Source organism: Lontra canadensis, unplaced genomic scaffold, assembly GCF_010015895.1.
Source record: "Lontra canadensis isolate GAN:19392208 unplaced genomic scaffold, GSC_riverotter_1.0 scaffold47, whole genome shotgun sequence".
NCBI lineage: Eukaryota > Metazoa > Chordata > Mammalia > Carnivora > Mustelidae > Lontra > Lontra canadensis.
Window position 1 is genome coordinate 4661813 of NW_022631041.1, and position 27094 is coordinate 4688906.

The following is a 27094-nucleotide window of genomic DNA, read 5'->3' on the forward strand; positions in this document are numbered from 1 at the left end:
AAATGTCTGCCTAGTAGCCCAACATGCTTTGGGGCTAGCTCAAAAGTGAGTGTTGGAAGCATGAAGATCATGGGCCATAAAGAAAATCACTACAGTTCACTCAAAACATTCTGTGAGCAGGACTCTAATTTTAAGCAAAGAAGCTTCTTTGTCATTTATCTCATCACTCTTTTTACTTTATGGATGCTTCAAGTATTGGCCTCTTTGTTCCAAATTCTATTCCTGAAAGCTCTCTGACATGGTCCATAATTTCTTCCATTTGTTGGATTAGTGTGTACCACATAAACCCACATATGCAACTGTGGGAAATGAACAGGAAAATGATGTCACAAAGCAAAGGAAGTAAGGCTGCTGCAAACCACAAGTCAATAAAGAAGCATCAGCTAACCATTTATGACCAATCATTAGTTTTTGTCTCCAGGTGGAACAGATAAGATATGGAAAAGAAAGAGAGTTCTCTTCCTGTCTGTGAGTCAACTCACCTTAATCGACATTCCTTTTAGGAAAGAAAAATATTTAATAAATAAAATATCTTTTTCTGTTTAATTTTCTCCAAGTAGAAATACCATTTATCACGAGGTCTTGGAGTTGCTGATACAGACAATAGGAGCTCTCCCAAATACTTAAGGGTTATTTAGAAAGGTCTCTGATACGGACACTATCATGGGTTGTGCTGGTTTTGCATTCAAGTCTCCTGAGTTGATGAAGGAGAGTGGATATAAATGAGAGCAACACAGGGCAGTGGCTATTTTATACACACAGATACACATGCACCCACTATAAGTCACCAGAGGTGTAGTTAAGAAACTTCCAAGGTCTTTTGAGCCATTTCACACTTAGAACACAAGCTAAAAAAAAATCTTTTGGGACAAAGACAAAGTCAATAGAGCAACAGTTTCCCATGCACAAACATATGTCATTCTCATGATGTGACTACAATGACCCTGAAATTTATTTTGCATTACATTTTAACTAAAAAAAAAAAAAAAAAAAGCAAGTTGTTGTATTTTGTATTTGATGGCAGCAAGCATAACATTTTGACAAAGAGAGGACTGCTTGGTCTCTAATCAACAATTTGAATCACAAAGTAATTGTGTAGAGATAATCCCCAGGAGACGGGAAAACACCCTTAAGAGGACATCCAGTACTAAAAGATGAAGTGGAACAGCCCAACCCACCAATACACTAGTGAGCTTGTCCCTAGGGCTGGAGGGATTCAAGCTTTAGTGGGTTTATCTCACCTGTGGTCTCTGCCATCTTGCCTAATCCAGGTAACATTTTCAGATAGCCAGGGTGCTTGCTAATATTTCCCATCAATTCTCTGTCTTCTTCCCTTTGGTAGTGTTCATTGCTCTGATCTGAGGGCAAAATCTCAGTGACAATCACCCAGTGTTCACAGCTTTATCAACCAGTCATCCCAGCCACAAAGTGGTTGAGGTTCCCAAGGGTTTCTATACTTAAGGACATTCCTCAAAAAAAAAACAAAACAAACAAACAAACAAACAAAAATAGGCCTAAAATTGTCTCCCTAGCAGGCTGCTCAAGACTTGGTTTCTGTCAGAGCACTGAAAGAAGCAAGTTCATTAAGAATGTGTGAAAAAGGACCTCCCTTAGGAGCAGACTCAGTGCCAGAATTACGGGGTGTGGTTTTACACCATAATACTAGATAGAGCATTCCTAGCATTTGTAGCCAAATAAAACCGAGTTGGCATCCTTCTCTTATTTATTTGTTTGTTTGTTTATTTGTTTGTTTTTAGCTATATGACCTTGAGTAATTACTCAACTCAGATTCGGTTTCTTTAACCATAAAATGGAGATAAGAAAATCTATCTTCCTGGATTGTTGTGTGGATTTCATTAAATAATAACTGAAAAGTATTTTGCATCATACCTGCCATAAAACGGGTACTCAATAGGTGATACGTACCTGAAAAGTAGTATCTTTGGTGTTTCTCAACATGCTGGTTGAAAAATGTTAATGATGATATTCTGTCATTTTAACTCATACAGATAGAAAATTATAGTAATAGTTAACACACAGTGCTTTCTGTGTACCTAGTGCTAGTCAGCACTCTACATATGTTAAGCCTTTAATCTTTACTTTAAATAGCTAGTTTTACTCTAGTGAATAATAAATGTGAATAAATGGGGCCAAAGGGAATTTAAGTAGCTTGCCCAGGGTCCCATAGTTAGTACACACTGGAAACCAGATACATTTATGGGAAGTTTGACTTTAAAGTCCATGCATTTAATCACTACACTTTACTTCCTCTCATCACATCCAATGATTTCAAATAAAAAGTCTATTTATTACTTTCAAATCCCCCTATTTTAGTCGCCTATAGACTTCTCTGACTCTAATTCTGACCCTAGGATTTATAAATTTTTCCTGCTCCAGCCTTCTTAGTTCATCTTATACACAAATATATACAAATAGTTCACATTCTTACGTGTAACTGATAGACAACTCTCTCTGCTGCCTTCAAACAGGAAATACTTTGCTTCACTACTGTAGTAAAGCTCATTTAGAAGAAAAAAAAAAAAAAGTCCTACCCAATTGTATGACTCCTTTGGTCATAGTGATAGAAATCCTAAATAGGGTGTCCTCTCTCTTTCTTGTATTCTGTTTGTCATTCTTTTTCCTGTATGTATAGACTCTGGTGTTATAAAATGAGAAAGCTTGAGAACAAAACATTTCCTAGAACACTCTATAAAGCACTTCTTTTTTAAATTCAAAAAAGAATGACTCCAGGATAAGGTGACTGCTGTTTTTAATATACTCAATAGAACTCAAGCTTCTAGAACTAGCTTTTCCCTGGATCTTCCTGGACAATGGGCCTTAGGATGCAGAGTGCTCTAAGATGGGAACTGAAAGTTCTGCATGTTCATGGAGGACTGCTATGCATTCAAATCTTCAATTTGACCAATGGTTTAGATACCGTCAAGTTGGCATGTTTCCTTTTCTTCTACCTTGCATTAATTCCTGTGGTAGATTTGATTGTGTCAATTTAGGTAATCTACACTTCCTAGAATTCCCATTACAGCATAGTTCTGGATTAGCATGACCCACAAGAAATGTTTTACATGAGATCTGGCGGACAGATATGAAACAACAGCAATATTTTTTTTTCTTTTTTATTTGTGGAAGGTTGGCACAGACCATGAAGCACTGTTGATGGTCAGACATATTGTCACTTAACTATTGGGTTACTCAACATGGGGCAGAAGCCAGGCCCACAGCCCCTTTGACTTTACCATATCTCCACCTTCAGCTTTTCTGACTCCTGCGCCAAGTTCATGTCTAGGTCTATGACAAAGGCTACCAGCTGCTTCTTTGGATTACCTTATCATCAAAGCTGTTGGCTTAGACGTGGTGAGGGACCAGCAAGTTCCAGAGCATCCTTGGGATTTCTAATTCATCTTTGCTGGTTCTACTTTGTCTTTGTCTTCTTACTTCATGCTTGTCTTTTCTCCCAGACTACATACTGCTTATCTGCAACTTTAGGCTTCAAAACCAGGTACAGAAACAATAGCCTCATGTGAATTATTTAACCAGTTCCAATAATTTTCTTGGAGAAAATTATTATACATATATTAGCCTGCTCAGGCTACCATAACACAATATCACAGACTGAGTGGCTTAAACAACACACTTACTTTCTCACAGTTCAAGAGGCTAGAAGTCCAACATCAAGATATCAGTAGAGTTGGTTTCTGGACAGAGTTCTCTTCCTGGCTTATGGACAGCTGCCTTCTCTCTGTGTCTTCAAATGGATTTTCCTGTGTGTACATATGGAAAGAGAAAGAGAAAGAGCTCTGATATCTCTTCCTCTTCTTATAAGGACATTAGCCCTATCAGACTAGGGCCCCACCTTAATAACTTCACTTAATTTTAATTATCTCTTTAAGAGCCCTACCCCCAAATGCAGTTGTACTGGAGGTTAAACTTCAATATATGAATTTTGGGTGGACCAAATCCAGTCCATAACATTCCGTCCTCTGGTCCTCCAGGATTCATGTTTTCCTTGCATGTAAAATACATTCATTCCATCCCAACATCTCCATGAGTTTTAACTCATTCCAGCATCAATCTCAAGTCTAAAGTCTGGTCTAGCCATTATCTAAATCAGGTATGGGTGACTCATCCTGAGGCAAAATTTCTTCTCCAGCTCTGAACCTGTGAAATCAGCTAAATTACGTGCTTCCAAAATACAAGAGTGAGACAGACACAAGATGAGCATTCCCATTCCAAAAAGGAGCAATGGGAAAGGAGAAAGATGCAACAGCTTACAAAACCTAGCAAGAAAAATTCCATTAGAACTTAAGCCTCAAGAATAATCCTCTTTAGATAAACGATCTGCCCTTCAGGCTCACTGTGGTGTGGCATTGCCCCCATGGTGTGGTGTGGCCCTGTCCTCATAGCTCTTTCTAGCAGCTCTGCACACACTGAGGCACTGGGCTATTATGTGCTGCATCATCCTCTGAAACCAAGGAGAAACAGCATTGTTCCTTGGGACTTTACAGTCTGGGCCTGTGGTGAAAGTGGCAGACCCGATGATCTCTGAATCACCTTGAAAATTATTCTTACCTTTGCTTGAAGGATGAAGCATGTTCATAGCTAGATAATTCTTTTGTCTTCTTCTGTAGACTCCCAGGAGTTTAAAAGCTTTCCTTTATTTCATCCTTTTGCTGTCCCCTATAGTTCAAACTAGCAATGTCTCCACTAGCGTAACCCCATCTCTATTCCTGGCTTCTGCTGATTTGGGCAATTAAAATCATGGGTAAACTCTTTGTAGAGTGATTGTCCAGCAACACCCTTGATCCCTTGATATTTTCTCCAGAACATGCTTTCTCTCTCTTTTTTTTTTTTTTTTTTTTTCAATATGGACAGGCTGAGAATTTTCTAACTCTCCAAGTTCTGGTTCATTCTTACCTAATTTCTTCAGTTTCTCTCTCTCTCTCTCTCTCTCATTTTACCATGAGCAGTAAGGAGAAGCCAGGCTACACTTTCAACATTTTGCTTAGAAATCTCTTCAGCCAAATATCTGATTTCATCATTTGCAGAGTCTACCCTCTATTAAACACTAGAACATAATTCAGCCAAGTTCCTTGACATTTTAAAAGAAGGCTCACCTTTCCTCTAGTTACGAATAGTACTTTCTTCATTTCCGTCTGAATTTTTACCAGAATCACTTTTAGTACTCTTGTTTCTACCAACAGTGTCTTCAGGCAGTCTTGGGTTTTTCTAGAATGTACATCAAATCTCTTTCAACCTCTCCACACTACCCAGTTCCAATGCCACTTCCAAATTTTCAGGTATTTGTTACGGCAATACCCCGCTTCTTGGTGCCAAAACCTATATTACTCTGCTCAGGCTGCCATAAAAAAATAACATAGACTAGGTGGTTTAAACAATAGAGATTTATTTTCTTACATTCTGGAGGCTGGAAGTCTAAGATCATGACCTTGTTAAATCATGATCGCCTCCTAAAAGATCTTATCTTCAAATATAATCACATTGAGGGCTAAAATTTCAACATATGGAAGGGGAGGAGCAAGAAGAATGCAGAATTCAGTCCATTACTGAATGAATCTATCTATCTATCTATCTATCTATCTATCTATCATCTATCATCTATCTATATATCCATCTTACATATAGTGATTCTAGTGACTCTGCTTTTCTGTTCAGACACTGATTGATAAAGTTCCTTATGACCCATAAGGAGTTAACTTCTCCCACTCTCTTTTGGAGAAGGCATCCATTCCTTTCATCCCTTTATTCCCAAACCTTAACTTTTCTATCCATTGAGCCATCCCTGGCTATAGGAGAGGACCTAACTGACTTGAGCCAATCAGTAATTTCCCAATCTCTTGCAGCAATGATTGACTCAGGGTCATGACCATTAGCTTAGTTAATCTAGTCAGAGGGAAGCCCATGTCTTTTGGATAACTTGAAGGAGAAAGCCAATAGCCCATAGACTTCCTTGCAACCATCTCACTAGCATGTGTGAAGTCAGTTTTAGGACAAAGCAGGCAGGAAGGGGATAGAAGAACCAAGAACACAGAAGGGAGCTACAGCTCTAATGACGTTGTGGATTTCTGCAACCTGAGCCCCATCTTGGCTATCACCTAGGTGATCCATTCTCTTTATTAAGAAAAGAGGAAAAAAGAATTGAATGATTTTTAATAAGGATCCTTTCTGGTACACTCATTTTTTGTGGGAGTTATGAATATATAACCTCCATGCCCAATGCAATAGCAGATCTCAGTACTGAACAGGGTCAATCAGAATCCTTTTTTATGGGTGGGCAGGGTGGTGGGGAAGGAGCAAGGTTTTGGACAAAGGGAAAAGGATGACTCTTTTCATGAGGGTCTAGCTATATCGACCATGTAGACTTGGATGTCTTCTTCTGCAGCTTTGTGGGAAAAACTTATGGGATACAAAACCAACAAATTTTAAGAAAACCTGAAAGACAGAGAAAGAGACAACTCCTGTTGATGTTTTCTGAGCATCTACCTCTGATCCTCTTTCAGACCATACCCTAACATTTTCAAGATTCATAAACAGAAGATTCTCATTTTTTAAAGTTAGTTTGAACTTTCTGTCGATTCCAACCTAAAGAGTTCTGATGAATATGTAATATTTTCAGGATGGTTCTGCTTACATACAAAAATAGCCTTTACTATAATTAACAGGAGATCATAGGCATAGTGAGTTTTTCAGAGTAGTTGCCTAACTGCTCCATGGGACTGTCTTCCTCCCCTAAGAGGCCAAATGGATATGGCTGCAGGTTCTGCTCTATTCAAGCTAAGTAGTACTTTTTTTATGTATTGGGCTTTTGCATTAAATGCTATCTGAATAAAGGATTTCATTATTAGGAGTACTTGAAAATCACTGGCTTGTCAGATTAATAGAAGAGAGCAAGGGCGCCTGGGTGGCTCAGTGGGTTAAAGCCTCTGTCTTTGGCTCAGGTCATGATCCCAGGGTCCTGGGATTGAGCCCTGCATCTGGCTCTCTGCTCAGTGGGGATTCTGCTTCCCCCTCTCTCTCCGCCTGGCTCTCTGCCTACTTGTGACCTCTGTCTGTCAAATAAATAAATAAAATCTTTAAAAAAAAGAGAGAGAGAGCAAGCAGAACAAGAAGGAAATGGGATGCAGAACAATCTGTTTTCCAAGGGAAATTCTGTGGATTTTCTGCCTAGAAGAAGTGGCAGTACAGGCATGGACAGCCAGAGGGCAGTCTAGAGACACAAGAAGGCTGGGCCCTGGTTATAAAAAGGTAGGCTGGAGAACTTTGAGAAAAGGGCTGGCTCAGACTGTCTGCCTCAGTATTTTTTTCTTAATTTTATTATTATTTATTAGTCCTATGGTGATTTTCTGAATTCAACTACACTGAGAACAGATACCACAGTATTTTCCACTGCCTTTGCTGTTAGTCATTATGCTTCTTGGCACATATTGGCCAAATCAATTTACGTGAAAAATTTGTTTTTTCTGTTTTACTAAAATGATCGTTCTGGCAGAAGGGCAAACACCTCTGTACCTGTGTATTGTTCTTTCCAAATTATTCACTAGATTTTATGTGTTTGCCTAAGCCCATTTCCCACCACAACCCATATTGGATAATTAACCACTCTGGGTTCTTCTAATAACGTGGACCACAAAATCGATCTCTCAGCAGTTTCAACCTAAGATCCAAATACTCATGCTGAAGCCAAGGTTTTCAGACTTCCTATAAATCCAGGCAACTTTTCCCCTGGATGTTCTTAAGTCTTGGAAGCATCAGTTCAGCTGGAATGGTTTCTACATAAGTGAATAAAAGTCTGTGATGAGAACACTAATCTCCCAGTCACCTGGCTCTCCCTGTGTCACAAGGTCTTCTCACAGAACAAACACTCTTGGTCTAACTACTGACAGGAGTATGGTACTCTCTTTCCCTTGGCTCCCAAAATCTCCATTAGTCATTTCCTCATTGAGACCATTTGCAAAATTCTCCATAGCTTGAAAGTTGAATCTATTCTTGCTGCTTAATAGGCCATCTTATGATCTGGTTTTCTTTTCAAAAGCTTTTTATGCTCTCTCTTCTCAAAATCATTTCCACTTTGCCAAATGATACTATTTTGAATAACAGTAAGAGCATTCTAGAAGTAAATTATGATTCTAAAACTAGCTTCATCAAAATAGGAGCAGATGAAAAAAAAATTTTAATGGGTCTAACTCAAAGGACCTGAGCCAAGGAGGAGAAGCAGAAATCAACCAAACTTCTAGAACTGCATTTCTCAAAGAAGACCACCTGCTTCAGAATCTCTTGGACCACTGGTAAGAAATGCAAAGTTCTGGGCCCAACATCTGACCTTTTATTTTTTAATTTTTAATTTATTTTTAAATTTGTTATTATTGAAGTATAGTTTACATACAATATTATATTAGTTTAAGGTGTAGTATCTCAACAATTCCATACATTATGCAGTGCACACCACAATAAATATAGTTGCCATTTATCACCATACAACATTATTACAAAGTTATAGTCTAGTCTCCTATGCTGTATTTTAATCCTCATGACAGTGACATTTATTTTATACTTTATTCAACTTTTTTAAATCAAAATCTCTGGGAATAGAGGCTATACATTTGCATCATGAACACCTTCCCCTGGGGCACTGAAGTACACTGACATTTGAGAACTATTGTCCTAACAGCTGGGCGCATGCCTGCTGAAGCTTCTTTATGTGGTCTTTTCCACACCTGGATAACTGCCCCACCCTGAGGGCCCAAGACAGGACTTTGAGTCCTCATTAGCTTAATACTGTTCTATGACCACAGACTATGCCCAAGCCATTTAGAAATCTTATTTCAAAGGCCACAAATGGGACCAAGCAAGAGGGTATTGTGATGCATCAACCAAAATCCATCTCCACTATTGGAAAGTCCGTGCCAGAACATCCCCTCCTGATCACAAGGCACTGGTATCATGAATTAATCCTTTGTAGGTGGCTGTGCAGTTCAGCATAGCCCTGTATGTATATGGGAGTCTAAAGAATACTTCTCTCAATGCTTATATTTTCCTATCAAGTAATCATACTTCCTAAATTTCTCTCTGCTCATCAGCTTCATTCTCAGCCTCTTTCCATATCATTACTATTTTCTTAGACACCTAATTGGAACTCACATATTTATCATTACCTACAGTAGATGTGCTCTTGAAGAATTTTATGAAAAGGTGTTTTTTGGTTTTGATTTTTCGTTTTGTAAATTAAATCATCCTCCATTGACTCAAAATTGTATATGATTTCAAGAAAATAAATACTTCAACAATTGTCCCTTCTAACTTCTCATGTTGCAAATGAGGAGACTGAGTTCTTCCTAGCTCTATTACATGATTCTAGATATCATTGCTCTTCAGTTACAAATTTTATTTTTAGAGACTACTCTTTGTAGGAATATGTGGTTTTCGTTTCTTAATTAGCTATCCCTTGATTTAAGCTATTTTTTTTAATTACCTGAGTGTTTGAGGAGGTCTTCCAAAAGGCCAAATTTGAGACAAAGAGGGAAAATGTTGACTTCTGCCTCACTGCTCCCTTCTAATAGTCTAATATTAACCTAGAAACTTTCACTACTTTAAGAACATAGGCTTTGTAATTTCCAAAGGTAATTTGCCCATAGACAAAATAGCTCCTTTCTTTCCTAAAAGTTGATTAATTTGATTCCTTTTGGTGGAAGGGCTTAATATTTCCATGTACATCTACTTCTTATTCTAAAATTGGTAGTGACATATGATACAACTTTGCCTAATCAATTCTTTTTTTTTAATTCAATTAGCCAACATATAGTACATCATTAGTTTTTTATATAATGTTCAATGATTCTTTGGTTATGAATAATACCCAGTGCTCATCACATCACGTACCCTCCTTAATGCCCATCACCAGTTACCCCACCCCCCACCCACCTCCCTTTCCACAACCCTCAGTTTGTTTCCCAGAGTCAAGAGTCTCATATGGTTTGTCTCCCTCTCTTATTTCTTCCCTTTCAGTTTTCCCTCCTTTCTTCTATTGTCCGTTGGTTGTGTGTGTGTTAATGTTTAAGTAAGGAATTAGACCTGGAACTTCTTGGTCTACCATCTTGCTGGCATCACTCTCTGTTGAATTATTTTTACATTGTGTTACTGTCCTATAAATCGTTAATGGTATTACAAAATGGTTCATGTAATAAGAGCTTTTCTTTTCTTGTTTTCCAGCAACTGTTCTCTCTCACTTTTGCACTGATACATGTGTAAGATTGCATCACTAAAATCAGTGCTTAGTGGATATCACTGATCTTACCATGCATGATTAAAGCACATGAAAGCACATGTCTTAGTCCAGAGAGTGATGACCCTGCTTTTGAGAAGCATGGATTCATGTTCCAAACCTGGTAATAAACAACACTTGTATTTTCTGCTTTTGAGAAGCATGGATTCATGTTCCAAACCTGGTAATAAACAACACTTGTATTTTTGTGACTCAGTTGTCTTATCTGTAAAATGAGAATGTTAAAATAAATGCTGGCAATATTCCTTATGTTTCACATATGAATGAAACCATATGATAATTGTCTTTCTCTGGTTGACTTATTTCACTTAGCATAATCTCCTCCAGTTCCATCCATGTCAATGCAAATGGTAAATATTCATCTTTTCCGATGGCTGAGTAATATTCTATTGTATATATGAACCACATCTTCTGCCTAAACAATTCTTCCTCCTAAATTACCCTTCTCATTTCAGCCTAAAATCATTTTTTGTAGTACCTGTTATCAAAACTCAAAAATTCCAAAATTCGATTTCTCCTGAGGCCATGAGTGGGAAAGGGAAGGAGCTGGGTCTAGTGGTGAGGCAAAAGAGAACAAAAGTGTGATTGAATGTCTAAGTACTTAAGCAGTCAACCTTTGGGGCAGCTTCTGGTACTGCAGTATTATCTTCTTGAGCTCTTCAATTGCATCCCTATCCACTTAACACAATTTATTAAACAATATTTCCTTCCATTTATCTCTGTCCTAGGCACTGGGTGATGCAGAAATAAATAAGCAGAAAAGTCCTCAAATGGCCTATTGTTTAGTGAAAAGGAGAGGCATATGAGTAGTAACACAATGTGTTGAGTAACATTACAGAGTTTTGGGGAAAAAGAACTTCAAAGCTGAGAAAGAACTCTTTTCTCAAAGAACGGACCAGATTTTTCTTTAAATAATAAATAACATAAAAAAGGGGGAGGTGGGAAGTTTTGAGATTTTTAAAGGATACTTGTTTCAGAGTAGGCTGCAACAATTGATAGTTAAGGGTAAATATCAGGTAGTCAAAAAGGTATGTAGAAGTTGCCACTGTTTATTCAGGAGGCATTTGAGGAGGGCTGATGTCAAGTCAAGGAGGATAATGAAAGTTGATTGAAGTACATGAAGATATGAGAGAAAATGAACTTTAAAGCCAATGAAGGGATTCTATCACACATAAAAAGATCTAACTTTAGGAATAAATAGGCTGTATTATATTCTATTTTCAAGGCATTGCATCAAATACTTTGTACAGCAGACACTATCTGTTGTTGAGAAGTCAGAATCTGGAAACAATGAATGCTGATTTAAAAAAAAATAGATTCTTTTATTCAGAGACTATGGTAAGTCACCAGGGGAAGTTGGTCATTTAAAAATTCAATACAATAATTTTTAAATGGGCGACTAAAGTATAGGGTTTCTTAAAAGAGAAAATAAAAATAAAGGTTTTCTTATAACCAAAAGACCAAAGAAACTCCAGAGCAGTTTTGGTTTTGACAATGCCTACAGTCATTTTCATTGTCATGACTGATGGGTTCAGAGAGAGGTTCTACCAGCAGCTAGTGGGTAGAGGTTGGGAATGTTGATAAACATCCTGCAATGCACAGGAAAGCCCCACAATGAAGAATTATTCAGCCCAAGATATTGACAGTGCAAGGTTAAGAAATCCTGTTCTAGAATTTAACCAAAGTATTATGGTGTTGGTGTATTAAATCTGTTAAATTTGCATGTTTATAAAGAAAATAAAAATGATCACTAGTGGATAACCTGCATGGAACAGTATATTTGAAACAAACTAAGTGAGAGTATTCTTGGCCTTTGGACTCTTAGTACCTTATCCTATGAGTAAGATTATCTCTCTTTCAACTGAAGGACTCTTTACAAGATCATCCAATTTTCTTTTAATTGATCTCTGTGTTCACCTAAGGAACATTTTGATTATGATCTTGCTTCTTACATAACTAGCCAGCAGTGAGAAAATGCTAAGAGTTTGTCTTCTGCATTCTAAAGAAACCTTTTATCTTCAGTTTTAGCCAATGGCATTTTTGTCTCCCTTTGATTCAGAAAATCTCTCCATGAGTTCTTTAATAAGAGCACTACATAGTATTAAACAAGAACTTCTAGGCTACCTCTTTCTTTTTTCTTTCTCTTCTTTCTTTTCTTTTCTCTTCTTTGCTTTGATTTCCTTTTCTTCCTTTTCTTTTGTCCTTCTTCTTCTACTTCTTCTTCTTCTTCCTCTTTTTCTTTTTTTTTTCTTTAGTTTGCTTCTGACTCATCAATGGGTGTGAAACAGAGCTGTAGAAGAAGAGATAACAGACATTAATCAAACATCATGCATTACATTTTCCTGAATTCATACAAGATATATAATGAGATATCACCTTACATATTCTTCACAATTTGCATTTGCTTTGAAGTACCAAAATGCAAAGCAGCCCCCAAAGAACTCCTTCCTTCGAATGCACTGCACAGCCTCAGAGACCAAGTAAATTGCAAGCATTTGAGCTTCAGTTGAAATTTCTTGTTTGTATTTTTATTTATCTAAATTAAGATTTGCCACTGAGTTTAAACATCTATTTAAATCTCAAAGATTTATGATTAATATCTAAATTGCTGATTAGATATTTTTCTGATCCTGATCATTGCTGAACAAATGACATGACAGTAAGAGCTGGAACAGCAAGATCTAATTTCTAAGGGACTAATACTCACAGAACATGAGGGAAGGAAGAGCCTGAGCAGCTGAATGATAAGCAAAGAACTCTTTTGTTCTTTTCTTTGCACTATGGAATCAAAGGCATTTCAGCTCACTTCCCACCACCTGAGATGTCACTAAGCCACTTCCTTCTCTTTGAAGTGGTTTTAGACAGTTTGCTGCTCTAAAAGTCACGTCCTATTCTTTTTCCTGGCCACATCCATCCATGCTTTTCTCAGCTCATCCTCCCCAGAAATACCTACTCTCATGTAGGGTGTGCCTATTCAAGTTTAGAGCCTTATGCAACAGATAGAAAACAATTTAAACTGGGGGGGGGGAATCTCCCTCCAAGGAAGTTGTAAGACCTTTTGAAATGTAGCCTATTTTGCCAGGTTTCTGATCTTTGTCAGCATGAAGGCCAATCAAAGCAAATTATGTTGTGAAAAATATCGTCAATCCCATTGAGTTTTCTTTAAACAAAGTATGTTGATACAAGCTGACAATTTAACCTTATTTCACTGGGATGCTTACCTGAGACTCACCTCACACATTCCAATTACTGAAGTACATGACAAGTTTTGACTTGTTCATAGTTTTCTCCTGAGCTTTGAAGAGTAGAAACCTGGTATTTAACTTTGTGGTTTCTTGAAGTTTGAATTTCTGTTGCTATTGCAGCTGTCTTAGTATTGCTAATCCCAAAGCAAAGAATGATGCAAAAATTCATGCTCATTTTGAAAGTGTTGGAGAAAATTTTTTTAAAACATTTATTCCTCATTTTGTACAGGAAATGATGTCATCCAGTTCAAACAACACTACTTTCCACAGAGCCACTAGTCAAAGGCACATGCTGTTCTATGTTCTTGGAACTCACTAGGTTGGTGTTATGAAAGGTGGACAAGGCCATTAATAAGTAATAACAAGGAAAGAGTTTAAAGGAATTTTAAGGCTGGATGAGTTCTTAAGTGATTACTTAATTCATTCCTCTAACTTCAAACAGTTCTGCTGATAAACTATTCCTGATCACTGTCTTTCTATATTGTTTGCAAATATTTTAATGCCTTTCTGTATTGTTTTCAAATATTTTTAGAGAATATCTGCCTTTTGATTTAGATAAAATGGACAGTTAACCTTCAGATGGGCACTAAATGGGACTAATTACTTCCATTTTCATGTCTGTAAGCAAATTATCATTTGACTAGCTCTCTTCACATTTAACAGTATATAAATATTTAGAGAAATGATAATTATAAGAGGATATAAACATAGTTCCAAAGACTCAGAGAAAAAACTTGTCTATAAAAATAACTTTAAATAAGAAATGCAAAATTTTAGATAATATTTTCTTAATGTCATTAAAAGAAGGAAGACTACATGGCAACTATAGAAGAGAAATAGGAAATTAGAAAGAAAATTCATTAACATGAAGACAGAAATTTTTTGGGGGGGGTTGCTGTAACTCTAAGTGTTTTTTCTTAATTTTTAAATTTTTTATAAACATAGAATGTATTATTAGCCCCAGCCCCAATTATTATTGCCAGGTTTACACACTTCATGGCACTCACCATAGCACATACCCTCCCCAATGTCCATAACCCCACCACCCTCTCCCTATCCCCGTCTCCCCAGCAACCCTAAGTTGGTTTTGTGAGATTAAGAGTCTCTTATGGTTTGTCTCCCTCCCAATCCCATCTTCTTTCATTTATTCTTTTCCTACCCCCCACATTGCATCTCCACTTCCTCATATCAGGGAGATCATTTGATAGTAAGACAGAAATTTTTAAAAAACACTCTGCTAATATGCTAATATGCTAATGTAGAACCAAAATTAATATCTAGATTAAAGACATTAATGAATAGAATGGAAAACACACAAAATAAACAGGTCTTATGAAATATCAGCATAAATGTTTCCCAGAATGTCAAGTAAAAAATAAGAATTTAAAACATTGAGAGTGAAATGGTGGATGATCAACACTGAGGCCTAGGGAAAGAGCATAATAAAGTTATAAATGTTTCAGAAAAGGATATATCACCAACAAGAATAAAATAGAATTAAGATTGAATAAAACATTATAAACACAAGGAGAAGAAAAAATAAATGAAGTAGTTAAGACAAAAATAAAAATAACTGGGGAAAAAATTACTTTTTAAAAAGCAAATACCTAGAGTAAACAAAACTACCTAAGCTACTAGGTTCTTGATATATGCATCAAAATGACAAACCAATATTAAATATAAAAGAATAAAGAGTATTAGGCATATATTAAACATATAAGAGTCCAGGTTATGGTATTTCTATCCAGGCAAAGGAAAATTATAATTACAATGAGAAAAGGAATCTTTTCATAAATTGATAAAAATTATAATCAATAACAAGACTGAAGCAATCAGGGACATTTTTACGCCAAAAACAACATCCAAATGCAGAATGAAAAATATTAGACAAAGAATAACTAACAAAACCCAAACACAAGCTTAAGCCAATGATATATTGAGGAAGTAGTAACAGTCTAATTACACTTAGATCATAGGATCTGCTAAGCCTCTGTCACTCATGGAGCTTGGCATTGCCGAAAGCTTCAGGTTGGCTACCTTCAAACTTGAACAGCTTTTTCTGGGACTGTGCTGGAATTAGCCTAAACAAAGTGCAACCTGACAACATGGCCCACAGTTTCTGACACCAAGGAATACAATAGCAACATCTCTCTCTACCACAAGATACAGAAGATGGTCAAAGAAATACTCAACTCTCAGTATCTGAAGCAGCAGCCACTTGAAGAGTTAGCTGCTCCTGTCTGTCATAGACTAAAGGCCATGAAACTACTAGTGAATTTATGTTGAGATGCCCAAGGAGTAGGTTGTACAGCTCAGATTGCGGCTAAATGTTAGGGAAGATGAACAAGAACATGCCTAGACAGCAGTCCTAAATCGTTGTTATCACACTTTTATGGTTGATGTGCCTTTCAAGCCAGCAGCCAGCAGCAGAATGACAGTTCCAGTGATGCATGCACAAAGTGAAAATTAGAACTTCATTGTTATTTTCAAATATTAATATAAAAACCTGAATTACATATAAACTCATTTGTCTTATCACAATTTATTTCAAGAATGCATTTATCAGAGAAATAAAAGGAAAAACTGTTGGTTTCTTTAAGTATAATAGTAAACTCTAAAATAAATTTGGGGAGGCTATTTTTAAAAATTTAAACTTGTTATTATCTATATGTGTATACAAAGTTTATTGTCAAGGGTAATGATAAATTATTTGAAGAAATTATCCTTAAAAATCTGTGGCTAAGAATTGCATGTACATTTAACCAGAGAATAAAAACTAATGTTCATAGAAGTAAGTTCAAGTGTCAATAAGAATGTTTTGGGAAGACTTTAAGTTTAAATATATTTTATTAAGTTAGCACTAATTTTATTTTACAAACCTAGTATTCTATTTCACTTATCAAAATTATACAATATAAAGAAAAATACAATTTTTTCACCAAGCTTGTTCATATACAAAACCACTCTCTTATTTCCTCAAGTTTACCCCAGTTTGTCACAGAAATATTTCCATTTCTCATGTATCATCATATGTAAAAATTGGGAAGTACTGCCCTGAAGAACGGGGTTTTTTTTGAAGCATGCTTTTTTTATGACAATTGTCCATATCTAAAATGAAATGTTATTAACTTAGTTATTGACTTTCTTGTTTTTTAACTTAGTTATTGACCACTGCACTTCTACCTTCATGAGAACAGATCTGTCATCACAGGGACCTTTCCTGTGTGGCTCATTACTGTAAGCAGAGAATCTGTAACAATGCCTCAAATGTACTAAATGGAAATTTCTTTTTGATTTGTAGACTCAAGTTCTACACAGTTTCTTTCTCTTGTATTTTTTATTATTGTTTCTATTCTAGTAATCTGTATTTCTTTCTTTAAATGAACAGAATTCTCTCTTGTTCATCCTTCTCCTTCCCTGTGATAATACCTCCTTTTGCTATTTTCTTTTGTTCATCCTTCTCCTTCCCTGTGATAATACCTCCTTTTGCTAATTTCAACTATTATCATAGTTGACCATCTAGGAATGTTTCAAATCCATTCTCTACATTGTATTACTGTCTTAGTCCATTCAGGCTGCCTTAAGAAAATACCACAGACTGTGTGGCTTATAAACAACAGAAATTTGTTGTCCACAGTTCTGGAGGCTACAAGTTCAAGATCACTGTTGGGTGGATGGTTGCAGACTTCTTGTTATAGTCTCACATGGAAGAAGAGGTGAGAGCTCTCTCTGGAGCCTCTTTTATAAAGTCAGTAATCCCATTCAAGAGTGCTTGCCATTATGACCTGATTACCTCCCAAAGGCCCCACCTCCTAAAATCATGGCCTTGGAGGTTAGGATTCAGCCCTTGAATTATTAGGGGTTAAGTTCAGACCATAGCAATTACTGATTTCTTTTCTTATATACCCAATTTTTATCTTTACTGCTTCAAATGCATAAACTTTGGTTTTTGCCACTGCATAGGGAATTTCCTTGCATTCCTTATTTTATCAGAGATTCCTTTATTTGCATGTTTGCCTTAATCTCATCCTTTGTCTTAACTCATTTCTCTTTATTGCCCCTTGTTTTTCTATCATAGTTGTCACGTATTCTCACTTTTTGAATACTTCAGTGCATTATTTCTGTAACACTTTAGTGCATTATTTCTATGGCATGTGGATTAATATCATGGGATTTTAAGTTAGATGTTTACCTTGTGTATTATCTCTGCATCAAGGATCTATGCAAATAACTCAAGAAATTTAAAACTTACTTTAAAATTTTGGTAATAAACTATCAACTTGTATCAGAAAAAAGTCTTATGCTTTGGATAAAGCATTTAAAAAAATAAATGATTTTTTTTTGTTTTTTTTTTGTTTTTTGGGTTTTTTTTTTCCCTAAGGAAAACCAGTTTTATTACACATAGCTTTAGAGTACTTATATTTTCCTAGGCGAAAAATTGACTATCACCATTTAAAGTGATAAAACTGTTTTCATATGAAGCACATAAATATGACATTTTAGGTATGCTTTTTTAAAATTTTTTTTTCAGTATTCTGAAATTCATTGTTTATGCACCATACCCAGTGCTCCATACAATATATGCCCTCCATAATACCCACCACTAGGCACTACCCCAGCCCCCACTCCCTCCAAAACCCTCAGTTTATTTCTCAGAGTCCACAGTCTCTCATGGAAAGTACTGTAGAATAAACAAAATATAACAAAAGCTAGAAGAAAGTTGAACCATGAACGAAGGGAATTGTATTGGGTGAGATTTGTGTTTATATGGCTTCTTGCCTGAGGGGACTCTCCAGTCTACACAGCATAGAGATAATGGGAACTAGAACATAAAAAATCTTGGTTTCACTGGAGTAATGGTAAAGGTGCAGGGTTTAAGGATGCCAGATCATGTGGAAATATGAGGATAATTTCAGAAAGGAGAGAACTACGGAAGAAAGGACCCCAAAATCTGAGCAAACTACCCTTCAATTTCATGGCTGACTCCTTATTCATGAATGAGAGACTTCAAGAAGTTCAGCAAAGAGCAACAGTTGGAAGACAAAACAGCGATTAAAACAACAAACAGAAAAGGTTTCAGCTGCTTCTCACTTCAGGAGAAAGAGTTTGGACTGGTTTCCAGCCAAGATTACTTATTTTTAAAACAAAAATTGACACTTCTCAAAAGAATATAACAGAATTAGGAGTTCTAAAATATATTTTTTATGAGATCCATTGTTATGGGCTGAATTGTAGCCCCTCAAATTCTTGTGTATCACGGATTGTGACTGTAGTTGGAAATAGGGTCCTTAAAGAGTCAATTAACTTAAATTGAGCCCTATGCCAGTATGACTGGTGCCTTTATTAGAAGAGGATATTAGGACATGGACAATATAGACAGAGGGAAGATCATGTGAGGACACAGTAAGAGGGTGACCATCTGCAAGCAAAGGAAAGAGGTCTCAGAAGAAACCACACTTGCTGAAATCTTGATCTTCAACTTTTAGACTCCAGAAATGTAGGAAAATAAGTTTCTGTTTAAGCCATCTAGTTTATGGTATTTTGTAATGGCAGTCCTAGTAAACCAATACAAAAATCGGGCAATAAAATTACTAGACATGTAAAGAAATGAAAATGTGATAGTCACATTTGTGACCTTGAAGAGATCAAAAAGCAATCAATAAAAAAAATTCTGAGATAACTGATATTTTGGAAGAAGAAAAAACAAAGAGACAAAATCTTATGGGAGTGGATGCAAATACCTTCGAAGACCTAGGTAATTACAAATATATTCGAGACAAAGAGGGCTATAATAAATGTACTTAGTAGGAGTCTCATCAATGGAAGTCCTAGAACTTGAAAATATAATGTCTGAAATGAAAAATTCACTAAATAAGCTTAACAACAGAGTAAAGACAGTAAGGAAAAAAACAGTAAGTAAATTTGAATGTAGAACAATGAAAATTATCCAATCTCAAGAACAGAATAAAGGATTAACAAAACAACAAACGTACAGAAACTCTTGACTCTGAGGCCATATAAAAAATAATCTACATGTAATTAGACTTTCAGAAAAAGAGAAAAAAAGGAAATAATGGGGGAAATTTTAAAGAAATATTTATTTAAACTTTTCCATACTTGGTCAAAAACCTGGACTTAGCAGTGAAAGATGTTTAGGGAACTCTAAACAAGAAAACTTAAACACAGACACATACACATACATGCATATATACACACAACTTGGCACATCATAGTCAAACTTCTGGGGAAAAAAAGATAAAAATTGTGAAGGAAGTCAGAAAAAAATGGCATATTATATTACCAGGACCAATATATGATTCACTGGTTTACATCTGGAAAGCCACATTGGAGTCAAGAAGACAATTAAATAAGTGGCATCTTCAAAACACCTAAAGAAAAAAAAATTGTTAACCTAGAATTTTACACTCAGAGAACATATTCTTTAAAAGAATCCAAAATAAAGACCATTGCATATAATACAAAAGTAGGAGAATTCATTGCTAGTTCAGCTTATTTACAAGAAATGCAAAAAAAAGTTCTTATCTGAAGGTAAGTGACATCAGATGGAAATTTATATCTACATGAAGGAATGAAAAACCCTGGAGGTGTGGGAAAATATAAAGACTCCTAATTTTTTTTTCTTTTCTTATTTTCCTTAAAAATATATGACTGGAGGGCGCCAAAGTGGCTCGGTGGGTTAAAGCCTTTGCCTTCAGCTAGGGTCATGATCCCAGGGTTCTAGAATCGAGCCCCGCATCGGGCTCTCTGCTTAGCAGGGAGCCTGCTTCCTCCTCTCTCTCTCTCTGCCCGCCTTTCTGCCTACTTGTGATCTCTGTCTGTCAAATAAATAAATAAAATCTTTAAAATATATATATATATATATATATATATATATATATATATATGACTGGGGATCCTGGGTAGCCTAGTCAATTAGACATCTGACTCTTGGTTTTGGCTCAGGTCATGATCTCAGGGTCATGAGATCAAACTCCACATCAGGCTCCACACTCAACACAGAGTCTGCTTGAGTTTCTCTCTCTCTTTCCTTCTGCCCCTCCACCTCCTTGGCTCACTCTTGCTATCTCTCTCCCTCTCTCTCTCCGAAATAAATAAATATTTTTTAAAGAAGTATATGACTGTTTACAGCAAAAAATATACCATATTGCAGGGTATATAATACATGTAGATATATATTAAAAACTCACACAAATAATGAGGCAGTAAAATAAATTACACTATTATAAGGTTCTTATATTTCATATGAAATAATATAATAGCAACTCTAAGTACATACTATAAATTAGGAATGCATATTATTATCCTCACAACAGCTTATATAAGTAAATAAATAATGCAATGAAATACATTAAAAACCTATAAAAAATTTAAAATAGAATCTCACAAAATGCATCAAACAATTATTCTAAAAAAGATAAAAAAACAGGCAGAAAAGAAAAAAATGGCAGTCTAGGAAATGTATAGAAAACTAGTAGACATAATCCAACTATATAAAATTTAAATTGAATTAAAATAAACACTCTAATTAAAAGATAGATATTGCCAGTGGATTAAAAAAATATAGGACCCAGGGCATCTGGGTGGCTCAGTTGGTTAAGCAACTGCCTTCAGCTCAGGTCATGATCCCAGAGTCCCAAGATCAAGTCACGCATTGGGCTCCCCACTCCAGGGGAGTCTGGTTCTCCTTTTGACCTTCTCTCCTCTCATGCTCTCTTCACTGTGTCTTTCTCAAATAAGTAAATAAAAAACAAACAAACAAACAACCAAAAAAAAAAACTAGGACCCAATCTTTGTTGTGGATGAGGAGCACTTTAAATGTAAAGAAATGGGGCGCCTGGGTGGCTCAGTGGTTAAAGCCTCTGCCTTCGGCTCAGGTCATGATCTCAGGGTCCTGGGATCGAGTCCCGCATCGGGCTCTCTGCTCAGCAGGGAGCCTGCCTCCTCCTCCTGTCTCTCTCTGCCTGCCTCTCTGCCTACTTGTGATCTATCAAATAAAAAAATAAAATAAATAAATAAATAAATGTAAAGAAACAGAGAATTTGAAAATAAAAAAATGAAAAAAGATATACCATACGAACATTACGATAATATTAGAGTAGCTACAGTTTCAGACAAAATAAGCTTCACAAGAAATATTCTCAGTTGGGAGAGACATTTCAAAATGATAAATGATGAATTCATCAGGAAAAAACAATCATGGTTGTGTGGATTTCCAACAACAAAGCTTCAAAATACATGAAGGAAACAACTGACAAAACTGAAGGGAGAAATAGCCAAATTCACCAACAGATGGAGATTTTAACAACGTACTCAACAATTGATCAAACACCTGAACAAAAAGTCAGTAAGGATATAGGAGATTTAAACAATATGATCACTTATTATGACCTAATTGACATTTATAAAACAAATCACCCAATAGCTGCAAAATACACATTCCCTTTAACTACACATAGAATACTTAATGAAGAACTGAGTGCTATGAAGTAAAACAAGTTTTAATATATTTCAAAAGTTTGAAATCTTACCAGTTATATTTTGACGACATAGAAATAAATTAGGAATCAATCATAACAAAGTATTTACAAAAGCCCCAAATATTTGGAAATTAATCAGCAGACTGTTGAATATTCAATGCTCATGGAAGACATCAGAAGTAAAATCATGAATATTTCAACTAAATGATAATAAAAGTATAACAATCATAATATGTGGAATTTAGACTAAAGCAGTGCATGGAGAGAAACCAATTAGTTTTATATGTTTGTGTGTGTGTGTGTATTATATATATTATATATATATAAATTTTATATATTAATATATATTTTAATTAGTCATATAGTATATATATTTTAATTAGACATTTAAATTCAATAATTTTATTGAATATTTTAATATTTTAATTAGACATTTAAATTCAATAACTCAAGCTATCACCCTAAGAAGGTGGAAAAAAGGCAATCAAATTAAATCCAAAATAAAAAAATGAAAGAAAACAAAAAGGAGTAGAAATCAATGTAGTAGAAATCAGACAAACAATAGAAAAATTTAAAAGCCAAAATTTGGGGACACCTGGGTGGCTCAGGTGATTAAACACCTGCCTTTGGCTCAGGTCATGATCCCAGGGTCTTTAAATTAGTTTTTTTTTTTTTTCAAGATTTTTTTTTTAATTTTTATTTTTTTTAATTTCTTTTCAGTGTTCCAGAATTCATTGTTTATGCACCACACCCAGTGCTCTATGCAATATGTGCCCTCCATAATATCCACCACTAGGCTCACCCAACCTCCCACCCCCCCACCCCTCCAAAACCCTCAGATTGTTTTTCAGAGTTCATAGTCTCTCATGCTTAGTCTCCCCCTCTAATTTCCCCCAACTCCCTTCTCCTCTCCATTCCCCCATGTCCTCTGTGTTATTCCTTATGCTCCAAAAATAACTGAAACCATATGATAATTTACATTCTCTACTTGACTTATTCCACTCAACATAATCTCTTCCAGTCCCATCCATGTTCATACAAAAGTTGGGTATTCATCCTTTCTGATGGAGGCATAATACTCTATGGTATATATAGACCACATCTTCCTTATCCATTCATCCGTTGAAGGGCATCGTGGTTCTTTCCACAGTTTGGTGACTGTGGCCATTGCTGCTATGAATATTGGGGTACAGATGGTCCTTCTTTTCACTACATCTGTATCTTTGGATTAAATACGCAGTAGTGCAATTGCAGGGTAATAGGGAAACTATATTTTTAATTTCTTAAGGAATCTTCATACTGTTTTCCAAAGTGGCTGTACCATCTTGCATTCCCACCAACAGTGTAAGAGGGTTCCCCTTTCTCCACATCCTCTCCAACACACGTTGTTTACTGTCTTCTTAATTTTGGCCATTCTAACAGGTGTAAGGTGGTATCTCAATGTGGTTTTGATTTTAATCTCCCTGATGGCTAGTGATGATGAACATTATTTCATGTGTCTGTTAGCCATTTGTATGCCTTCTTTGGAGAAGTGTCTGTTCATGTCTTCTGCCCATTTTTTGACATGATTATCTGTTTTGTGTATGTTGAGTTTGAGGAGTTCTTTATAGATCCTGGATATCACCCCTTGGTCTGTATTGTCATGTACTTGAGAGAGAGAGAAAACATGAGAAGTGGAGGGTAAAGGGAGAAACAGACTTCCTGCTGAGCAGGGAGCCCAATATGGGACTCAATACCAGGACTCCAGGATCATGACCTGAACTGAAGGCAGGCACTTAACCAACTGAGCCACCCAGGGGCCCCAATGATCCCAGGGTCTTGGGATCAAGCCCTGAGTCACTGTGTCCCCTGCTAGTGGGACATCTGCTTCTGCTTTTCCCTCTGCATCCCCACCCCCACTCCACTCACCTGTGTTCTCTCTCCCACTTGTGCACACGCTGTCTCACTCTCTTTCTTTATCTCAAATAAATAAATAAAATCTTTAAAAAAACAAAAGTTCTTTCTCACCCCTTGCATTCATTATTGTATTAGAAGTTTTAGATAGGAGAATACTTCAAGAGAATTAAACATATAAGTATTAGAAAGGAAAAGGCAAATCATTTTTTTTTACTTACAGACAATTTGATTATGTACACAGAAAATAGTAAGAAATGCACAATGCAAATATGAAAATAAATAAGAGGATTTAGCAAGGTCACAAGATATAAAGTCAAAAGAGAAAAATTCTTGGTATACACTAGCAGTGAACTGTGGAAAATAAAAATTCTTTCAAAATAACATTGAAATCATGAAATAGGAATAAGTTCCACAAAACACATGTAAAATCACCCAAAACAATAAAACATCGCTAAGAGAATTTTTTAAAGACCTAGTAAAGAGAGCTAGACCTGGTTCATGGATTGGAAGACTAAATATTTTTAAGATGTTAATTCTCTTCAAATTTTTGTATACAGTTAGGGTAATAATAACTACGTTCTCAGCATACAAAAAAAAATAAGTCTTTTTTTTTTTTTTGAAATTTGCATTAAGGGGAGCCTGGGTGGCTCAGTCCTTAAGCATCTGCCTTTGGCTCAGGTCATGATCTCAGGGTCCTGGGAATGAGCCCTACATTGGGCTCCCCACTCAATGGGAAGCCTCCTCCTCCTTCTCCCATTTTCCCTGCTTGTGTTCCCTCTCTCGCTGTCTTTCTCTTTGTCAAATAAATAAAATCTTTAAAAAATTTTGCATTGAAGGGCCAAGGACTTATAAGAGTAAAATTTGAAGACTTAATTTACCTGAATTTAAAATTTATTATCATAATCAACACAGAAAGATTGATGTCAGGACAGACTTAGAGTTCAACAAAATAAATATAAATAAAGCCCAGAAATAGATTTAACTTTTTTCAGTCAGTTTATTTCTACAGTATTTTCAACAAATTGTTGTTGAACAAATGAATATCCATATGAAAAAAACCCAAACAAATAAATCCTTGATCCCCCCCATCTCTCTCTCTCTCTCTCTCTCTCTCTCTCACACACACACACACACACACACACACACACTTAAATCATGTTGGGTCATAGATCAAATCATATAGGCTAAAACTATAAAGCTTCTAGAAAAAGTATAAAAGAATATCTTCATAAACTGGGTGTAGCTAAAGATTTCTTAGGATAGTAGCCATAAAACAAAAGAGTGATAAGTAAGATTTCACTGAAACTCAAAATTGCTTTCATCAAAGGAGACTTAAAATCATGAAGAAGTAAGCCACAGATTGGCAGAAAATATTCTTGATACACATAGCTTATGAATGACTTGTATCAAAAATAAAGAACTTCTCCAAACAACTCAACAAATTATTAGCACAAGACTTAAATAGACTTAATGCAAATGAAGCTGTATGAATAGCCAATAGTACTGGAAATTTTTTTTTCTGTATCATTAACCATTATATAAATGCAAATTAAAGCCACCATTAGATACCATTTTGCATCTACTAAAGTAGCTAAAATTCACATGACTGACAACACCCGTGTAGAAGTTCGAGCAACCAGAACTCTCATATATAGCTGATGGATGTGTAAAATGATAAAACCACCTTTGAAAATGATTTTTTTTTCACAAAATTGAACATGCGTTTAGTCTACGATGCAAGAATTCCACTAAAAGACATTTACTCAAGAAAGGCAAATATATGTTTTTGTGTGTATTTTAAAGACTGTATGCAGATTTTCATAGAAACATTTTTCATAATAACTCCAAACTGGAAAACTGGAAATAATCTAAAAGTTTATCAACAAGAGAAAGAATTTTTAAATTATGATATGTTCACAAAATGGAATACTACTTAACAATAAATAGGGATAAACTATTGATACATACAACAGCATCAGTGAATTTCACTGACATCATGTTAAGTTAAAGAATAAGTTCTCTACAATTTCATCTACAGGATATTCTATAGGCAAAACTAATGATGGAAAAAAAAACCAGAAAGCAATTGTCTTTTGGTGGGAATATTAACTAGAAAGTGAGACAGAAAACTATCTTAGGTGATAGATATGCTCTTTACATTCACCGGAGTTTATAGTTGCATGTTTTTATTAAAATTAATCAAATTGTACACCTAAGATATGCATTCCATGTTACACAAATATTACCCCTACATTAAAAAAAGGTAATATAAACAATACTGAACCCTATTTAGTATATTTACTATTTTTGTAGAGTTTTGAGTTAAGAATACTAAATTATTTCCTGTGTATTCTGCTCTTGAACAAATGAATAAATATATTGAGGATAGTGGGAATCAATTTTCTTAACTTTGGATAAAGGCATTGAAAATACAGAAAACAATGAAACTAGAATGTACCCTGTAATGTTAGGTTGGAATTGGAGATGTCAGTATCTAGCTCATCAGAGCTAGAATAGAGGAAAGATAGATGATAGGTAGATAATGGGCAGATAAAGGAAAAGTTCTTCTCTATAGTGGGAAGCCAACTAATAAATTCATAATGAGTCATAAAGCTAGAAAAGCCTGAATGTATGCTAATACTAGTGGTTGAATGTTCTTTGAGGAATAGGACATTTACATAATCTGAAAATACAAAATTCCTTCAGAGAGAAGAAATCTATTGGATTCTACTTTAACCTAGCAATTAACATTAATATCACCAATATTATGATAAAGAAACATCATGTGCCTCCTGATATAATGCACTAAGCAGGACTCAACATCATGGCTTTGACATTTTTGCCAAAAGTGTATAACCTGAATCTAAAAATGAAGAAATACCTGACAAACCCAAATTGATAGACATTCTACAAATAACTGGTCTGTAATTTTCAAAAATGACAAGTCAAGAAAGAAAAGGTGAAACTGAGGAGGAACTGTTCCTCAGTCTTTTACTAGCCTAAAACACATGACACTAAATGCAATGCATGATTCTGTTTTGAATCCTGGGTCAGGATTTTAAAAATAGCCATAAAAAACAGCATTGTGACAATTGATGAAATTAAATATAGACTAGATTAGATAAGAATATTGTATCAAT